The sequence below is a fragment of the Calidris pugnax genome, unplaced genomic scaffold (genome assembly GCF_001431845.1).
Source record: "Calidris pugnax isolate Ruff unplaced genomic scaffold, ASM143184v1 scaffold118, whole genome shotgun sequence".
NCBI classification, from domain to species: Eukaryota; Metazoa; Chordata; class Aves; order Charadriiformes; family Scolopacidae; genus Calidris; species Calidris pugnax.
The window spans coordinates 91,797-99,504 of record NW_015090855.1 but is presented as its reverse complement, the minus strand read 5'-3'; positions in this window follow the sequence as shown (position 1 = coordinate 99,504).

Below are 7,708 nucleotides of genomic sequence, written 5' to 3'. Positions count from 1 at the left end.
TCCTTCCAGAGCAAAGCCTGGAGAGAAGCAGCTGGAAAATCTCTGCATGCAAACAAGGCTTAGCAAAATCTGCAATTTTGAGGTAGAGGAAGAAATATGTCCCCGACACGGTGCTTTCACCACAAGAGGAAAACAAATATTTTCATTCTGTTGTATTCATTCCCCACTGGGAACCTGCTGTACTCTGGGGCACGGCGCAGCTGGGACCATGTTCACAGGGGCAATTCACAGCTCCCTCGGCTGGGAAATCACTGGTGGCCCCAAAGCTGGAGCCCCTTCTGGTGGCTGGGACCAGGCTGTGGAGCATCATGAGCAGGGAGAGAAAAACCCATCTTGGTGGAATCAAACGCTGGATGGAAATAAGTTGGTGCTCGGCCGGGTCAGCATCTCAGCGTCAGTTCCCTGAGCTTCAGAGGCAGAACAGGAAAGGACATCTTGAGTTTTACTAATAAATGCACTTTTCCCCAGCTAAAGTGCTGGGGCCGATTTGTTTCCTACCGGGTTATTTTTAGCATCGAAATGAGCCATTTGCTGTAAACTGTCTGCCTGGGAAGCGAAGGCCCGGGGCAGCAGACGGAGCTGCCGCAGCTCCTGCACCACGAGGTCACCACCCGAGCTGCTGGCATGGCCAAATCTCACCCGGAGCAGGGCTCAGCTCCGTGGTGGGATGGGAACCACCACCGTTCCTCCCTCAAGCAGGTAAATGCTGCCTCCTGCCCCAGCCAGCCTGCGGTGCCCTACGGGGGGACACGCTGCCCTGTGGCTCCCCCGTGGGAAGGAGGGTGCCACGGGGCCCAGGGACATGGTTAAGGAGCCCCACCGTGCAGATAGGCACCTTTGGCACTGAAGCCACCCGCAGGGCTCCTGGAGGGGAGTGCCATGTGGGTTAAGATATGGCACACAGCATGCCAGAGCCTATGACCCCCCTCAGGGGTGTCCCACAGGAACCCCACAGCGGTTTGGGACCCTTCCCGTCCCCGTGGTGCAGTGCTGGCACGGCAGGGGCTGTCTTGCAGGACAGGGATGAAGCTGTCACTGGAGCACCCTCCAGAAGAGCCTCGCATATTTGCAATTCATTCCCAGACCCTTTGCCCCCCCCACCCTTGACCTTCCTGGCAACCCCGTGGGCTGTGATGCAGAAATGTCATTTTTAGCACCGTGACACTGCCATGGTGGGAGCAGAGACAGGCTCAGGACCAGGCCCTGCCCTCCATGTGGCCAAGGGTTTGACGTAGCCACGTCTCTATGGGTAGTGGCCGTGACAGCTCATCCCCAAATTAACCATCCCAGGGAGCGGGACGCTTCTCCAGACACATTCCCAAAGCCTCGCTCCTTTGTCACGGGGTCCAGCGACTCCTCACAGGGACCAGTCCACCCCAGCAGCACCACGGAGCCTCCCGCCCCACAGCCCCAATCCAAACTGGTTTCCAGTTCTGATTTAACAGCCCCTCAGCAAATATTTCCACAAATTATTAAGCAGGGGCATTATAATTTTATCTTATTATTTTATTATTAAAGCCAAGGTGCTAAAACCAAATAAATGAACCAACTGAAGTGGCTGAGATCAAGAACTTGCTAAAGCAGAGCAGCACCTTTCCAGTTTGGTTGCGGTCCAGGCACTTTATGGCAGGTACTTTGTGCCTGGCTGATGTTCAACTGACAGCTTTCCAAGCGTATAAAAAACTTATTAGGCTGAAAATAGAGTTTGTGGCCATAAACTGTCAAGAGCACGGTCAGCATTTCCAGCCTGGGTCTGCTTCATGTCCAACCAACAACCATGGGAGGATGGGGCAGCGTGGCCCCTCACAGGACCTGTTTTGGGTAGGAAGGGTGATTGGGGAAGGCTTGCTAATGAGTTGTGGGGCATCAGGACGGGGCATGGCCGAGGTTTAGCACGGCTGGTACCGGGCAGGGTGGTTGAAGATGGTCATACATGGAGCTGTGTCCACCTGCCCTGGGGTGTGAAACCTGCAAGCCACATCCACAGTGGCTTGTGACCTGTGACCAGGATGTGGTCACATCCACAGTGACCACACGGATCAGGATGTGGTCACATCCACAGTGACCACAGGGATGCAATCACAGAATCGCAGAACCACAGAATCACATGGGGTTGGAAGGGACCTCTGGAGATCATCTAGTCCAACCCCCTGCCAGAGCAGGTCCACCCAAAGCAGGTTGCACAGGAGCATGTCCAGGTGGGTTTTAAATGTCTCCAGAGGAGGAGACACCACCTCCCTGGAGCAGCCTGTTCAGGGTTCTGCCATCCTCAAAGGAAAGAAGTTCCTCCTCGTGTTTAGGTGGAACTTCTTATATTCAAGTTTGTGCCCATTTCCTCTTGTCCTGTCCCTGGGCACCACTGAAAAAAGACCAGCCCCATCCTCCTGACTCCCTCCCTTTAAGTATTTATAAGCATTGATCAGATCCCCCCTCAGCCTTCTCTTCTCTAGACTGAAAAGACCCAAGTCCCTCAGCCTCTCCTCGTAAGGGAGATGCTCCAGGCCCTTAATCATCGTTTGCAACCCGTTTATACCCAAGGCTTCATTAATTCCCCTGCCGAGCTCCCAGACTGCAGCGCAGAGCGAAGCGCCTGCAGCCGGCTGAGCTACGGAGGGAAAGCCCAGAGCTGAGGGAAAGCCGTGAGGTTCCTGAGCCCCCAGTAACCCCGAGCTTGGCCTGTAGGACAGACACAAGTTAGCAGGAGGGTACTTTACAGGAAGATTTATGGAGCAACGGAGCAGAAGGATGCAGTGAGGGCCCAGCTCCTGGTGCCTCCTGTCCTGGGACAGCAGGCAGTGCTTGGAGCCCCACTGCCCCCCGGGCAGCTGCAGCTGGTTGTTATTCATATCTCAGTATCTAATCCTTTTTAGAAATGAACTAATCCATTGCTTTAAAAATATCCTGTGGCATTGCAAGGCTATAATCTCGGTATTAAATGGCATTAAAGCCAGAAGAGCTGATGCTTTTACTAAGGCAAAAGAAAACATCTATTTGTTCTCTAAAAATAACCGAAAGAAGCAGAGCACGCCAGGAGGGTCCCCCTGTTGTGGCTGAAACCTGGGGAAGGGCTGAGGTCTGCCAGAGCCTGTCCTTGTCCCTGGGTGGGTGGGCAGCGCAGTTGGGGGTGTGATGGCAGCTGGTGCCACATGTCCCGTTGACATTGACCCCTTTGCTCGGGGACCTGGAGCTGCCAGCGCAGAGCGAGGCGGTGGCGATGCCCGAAGCAGCGTGAGCAGAGCTGGTGGGATGCTCCCACCTCTCCCCACGGGCTGTGGGACCCACTCAAACACACCCACACTCCTGGTCTCCCCCTTTTAGCATCTTTCTTCTGAGACCGCCAAGCAGCTTTGCTCATTTCAATCCATTAAAACTAGAAAAGCTTTTTAATAAATTCCCCGTCAGCCTGGAATTAGTAGATGTGGGCCAATTAGACACATTAATTAGGCGCTGGTTTAAACACAGATGAGGTTTGACTTTGTTTACCAACCTCGGAAGGAAGCAGCTTCTCAAAGTTCACCTCCAAAGGACTGAACAAACAAACAAGATATGTTCGTTCCCGGTCACAGGCACCTTACAACAGGAACACATCACTTCCACTTCTATTTTATTTTCAGAGCTCTTGCTTTCTCTCTGCCTCCCCATGCAATAAAAATGAGACATTTAATCTCATAATGCAACTTCTCACTGGAAATCAATGATAAAGTACATTATCTTGCCTGGCCTGATCCGGTGGCTCCAGCCTGACCTTTCTCAAGCGCAGCGAAGTCGGGGGAGAGACAAAGGTTGAACTGAAGGAGCTTCCCAGTGGGAAAGCGTGAAACTTTCCTGTGCCTCGGGAGGGACCAGGCTGCACAACAGCGATCTGACACAGTTTGGTCTCACTCATGCCCCTGTGCTCTCTCCATGCAGGATAAAGCAATGTGTGAGCAGTATGACTGCAGAGCAGGCTGATTTCAGCATCATCTTCATTCTGAAGGCTACGACCCCATTCAGAGCATTCTGAAGGTTATGACCCCATTCTGCTGGTGTCACTGCCCGCACAGTCCTGGCTTCATCAGCCCTGGATTTGTTCCTGGGGGGTTTCTTATTAGGAGGCGGACCCTGCTCCTCTAGTTCCTTCGGGGCAGTGTTTATTCCAGAGCTGCAGAAGGCCAAAGCAAACTCCAAGAGGGGAAATCAGTGACTTCTCAAGCCCCCATGGGAGTGACAGCAGCCGTTTCACTGTTCCTGTTGCTGAATGAGACCCTCTTCCAATGCTGCTCCATCGATGGCATCCCCTTTTCCAGAAGAAGGATTTGCCCAGATCTCTGTAACTCCCAGAGTAGCAGGGAAAGGCTGTGCCGAGGGAAAACCCATTCCACGAGATACTGCCAGGTGAGGATTTCTGCTGTGGTCAGGAGAAGACCTTGGAACCAGCCAAGGTCAACCCACTACAAGGCCCAAAGAGGACAGGGCTGGCAGAAACCACACCAGGGAAGTGCTGAGAGCTGTTCTTACTGCAGGGGTAGAGATGGCCCCCCTGCCCCAGACAGCCCCAGCAACAGGGAGGGTGAGATCCCATCCATATGGAGATCCCATCCCTGCATATGTAGGTAGTGCTTTGAGAAGGCTGTGCTCTACCATCTCCACCCGAGCACTGCTGGCTACCATCACAGACACACGTTTGGAAACAAACTGTGGAGGATGCAGGTAGTCCATGACCATCTAAGATGGATGCTGCTGCTAAAGGAAACTGTGCAAGTAGCTTATGCTCATCTTCACCCATGGTTGGAGAGCACCTCCCAGGGGTTTGCATGCTTGAACCTGCACTGGCATGTTGGTCCGCAGTTGCACAGAGCAGCTGGCTTTGGATAACACTCCACAGAATCAGCTTAATGCTCCAAATATTACCTGGGGACCCCAGAATTTGACTTGCAAGGTCCCAGAATCCCTCCTAAAAGATGTGGGAGAAGCATCCAGTGATGTGATCAGCGTAAGATCTCCTTGCTCTGTAATGGAATGAACAGGAGCTCCACTGGCAGCACTGTGTCCTGTCTTCAAGGCAGGATGTCATCGCTGATGGGTGGAAAAAATCACCAGCAGCTGGATGGGGCAGCAGGTGACGTGTATGTTCTCTGTCATGTCCCCACGCTGCCCAGGGTCGGGGGTCTGACAGCCCCGTTAGCGGGACTGCAAACGACACTGTGGAGAACATAAACCAGCCACATTCCTCCAGCCCTGATTTAGGAGGCTGCAAGCACTGCGATGTCAAACGGTGACCCACTGACAGCTGGTGCCGCTGGTGATGGATGCCGGAGCCTGGATTTTTTTCTTCAATAACAACTTTCACTAATGGTGCTGGCACGGAGGCTCGGCAAGGAGGAGGGAGGTGGCAAGCGTCCAGGGTGAAAGAGTTCAGGATGACAGCGGGGAAGGGCACCCTGTCCCTCCTGCTGGGCATGGAAGTGCAGAGGACAGGGGCTGGAAGGGGCTCCAGGAGGGCAGCGAGTGATCCCCTGCTCCGGGAGGACATCAGCTCCGCCCGGAGCGCTCTCTGCAGACATCCAGACATCTGCTCATCTTATTTTTAAACTCCTCCAGGGAGGGGGCTGCCACAAATCCCCAAGCAATCTGTTCCGGTGTATTCACTGTCTTCACGGTTTAAAAGTTTTTTTTCTTATGTCCAATTCAAACCTCCTTTGCTGCAATTAAGGCCCAAAGTGTCTTGCCCTCTCCGGGGAGAGAAGTGAGGAGGCGTGAAGAGGGATGCAAGCCTGCTCGTTGGTTTGTTTTCCTCAATTGTTTTATTCCCAGTCAAAAGAAGGAGAGGTTTTTTCTCGAAGGAGATACTATCTCCTGCAACATGCAACTCGGAGAAACATCTTTCTATTTTTAAAAGAGAAAGAGAAGGGCTATATAAAAGCTCAGGAAACCAGTCATGAGAAACAGGGTCTTCACTTTGTGGGCTCAACCTCCTTAATTCCCCTGAGCCTCCGAGGGGACCTGTCCAGAGGGCATCAATGTTGGGGGGCTCTGCTCGCTGCCCCCCACGCCAGCACAGCACTGGTGGGTCCCACGTCCCCCCACACCTGCAGCATCTGACCAAGATGTCAGAGAAATCAACAGAAACGCTGAACCTGGTTATTTTGTTCCTTTCTGCCCTCCTAAAATAACACCGGACACAACAGATGGGCTGGAAAAAGCAGAGAGAAGACAGATAATGGGCACCGCAGCCTGTTCCTCAATGGATGGAGCAGGGGAGGGGAGGGATGCCCACCCAGGGGTGGCACCACAGGGTGGTGGTGGCCTGCACAACCCAAAGGTCCCTGCTTCCAGGCAGGACAGGCGGCAAGGACGCTGGCACAAGAAGCTCCTCTGGCCCAGGAGCACGCTGCCACGTGCAGCTTTGGGGAAAAGCACCATTATTAATGTCACCAGCGTGGGACAAAGCACAGCCTCGCTAGGGCTTGCCTGCAGGATGGGGGTGCCAGCTCCAGCCCGGTGCTGCCAGGCACGGTGGGCTCAGGGCATACGGGAGCCAGTCCCGGTGTGAACGGGAACGGGTGCTGGTGCCCACGGGAGCTGGGGCCTGGAGCAGCCGGTGCCCGGTGCCCACAGGAACTGGTGCCCAAAGCAGCCAGTGCCCACAGGAGCCGGTGCCCAGGGACCTGGTGCCCACTGGAGCTGGTGCCTGAAGCAGCTGGTGCCCACAGGAGCCCATGCCCGGTGCCCATAGGAGCTAGTCCCAGGGATCTGGTGCCCATATCTCATGGTTTAAGCTGGTACTTCAAACCGGGATACCACAGGAGCTGGTACATGGAGCAGCTAGTGCCCGGTGCCCACAGGGGCTGGTGCCCAGTGCTCATAGGAGCCAGTACCCATGGGAGCTAGTCCCAGGGATCCGGTGCCCACAGGAGCTGGTATGTGGAGCAACCAGTGCCCGGTGCCCACAGGGGCTGGTGCCCAGTGCTCATAGGAGCCAGTACCCATGGGAGCTAGTCCCAGGGATCCGGTGCCCACAGGAGCTGGTATGTGGAGCAACCAGTGCCCGGTGCCCACAGGACCCAGTGCCTGGAGATCTGGTGCCCACAGGAGCCAGTACATGGAGCAACCAGTGCCCGGTGCCCACAGGGGCCCGTGCCTGGTGCCCATAGGGGTCAGTGCCTGGTGCCCATGGGAGGTAGTCCCAGTGCCTGGTGCCCATGGGAGCTGGGATGTGGAGCAACCAGTGCCTGGCGTCCACAGGGGCCGGTCCTGGTTCCCAGAGGGGCCAGTGCCCGGTGCCCATAGGAGCCAGTCCCAGGGATCCGGTGCCCACAGGAGCTGGTACGTGGAGCAGCCGGTGCCCGGTGCCCGCAGGGGCTGGTCCCCAGTGCCCAGAGGGGCCAGTCCCAGGGATCCGGTGCCCGCAGGAGCCGGTACATGGAGCAACCAGTGCCCAGTGCCCGCAGGAACCAGTGCCCGGTGCCCGCAGGAGCCGGTACATGGAGCAACCAGTGCCCGGTGCCTGCAGGAACCAGTGCCCGGTGCCCATAGGAGGCGGTGCCCGGTGCCCATAGGAGCCAGTCCCAGGGATCCGGCGCCCATAGGAGCCGGTACGTGGAGCAGCCGGTGCCCGCAGGAGCCGGTGCGCGGTGCAGCCGGATCCCGGAGCGCAGGGTCCGGCAGCCGGTGCGCGGTTCCCCGGGCGGCGCTGCGCGGTGCCGGTGCGCGGAGCGGGGAGGGGGGG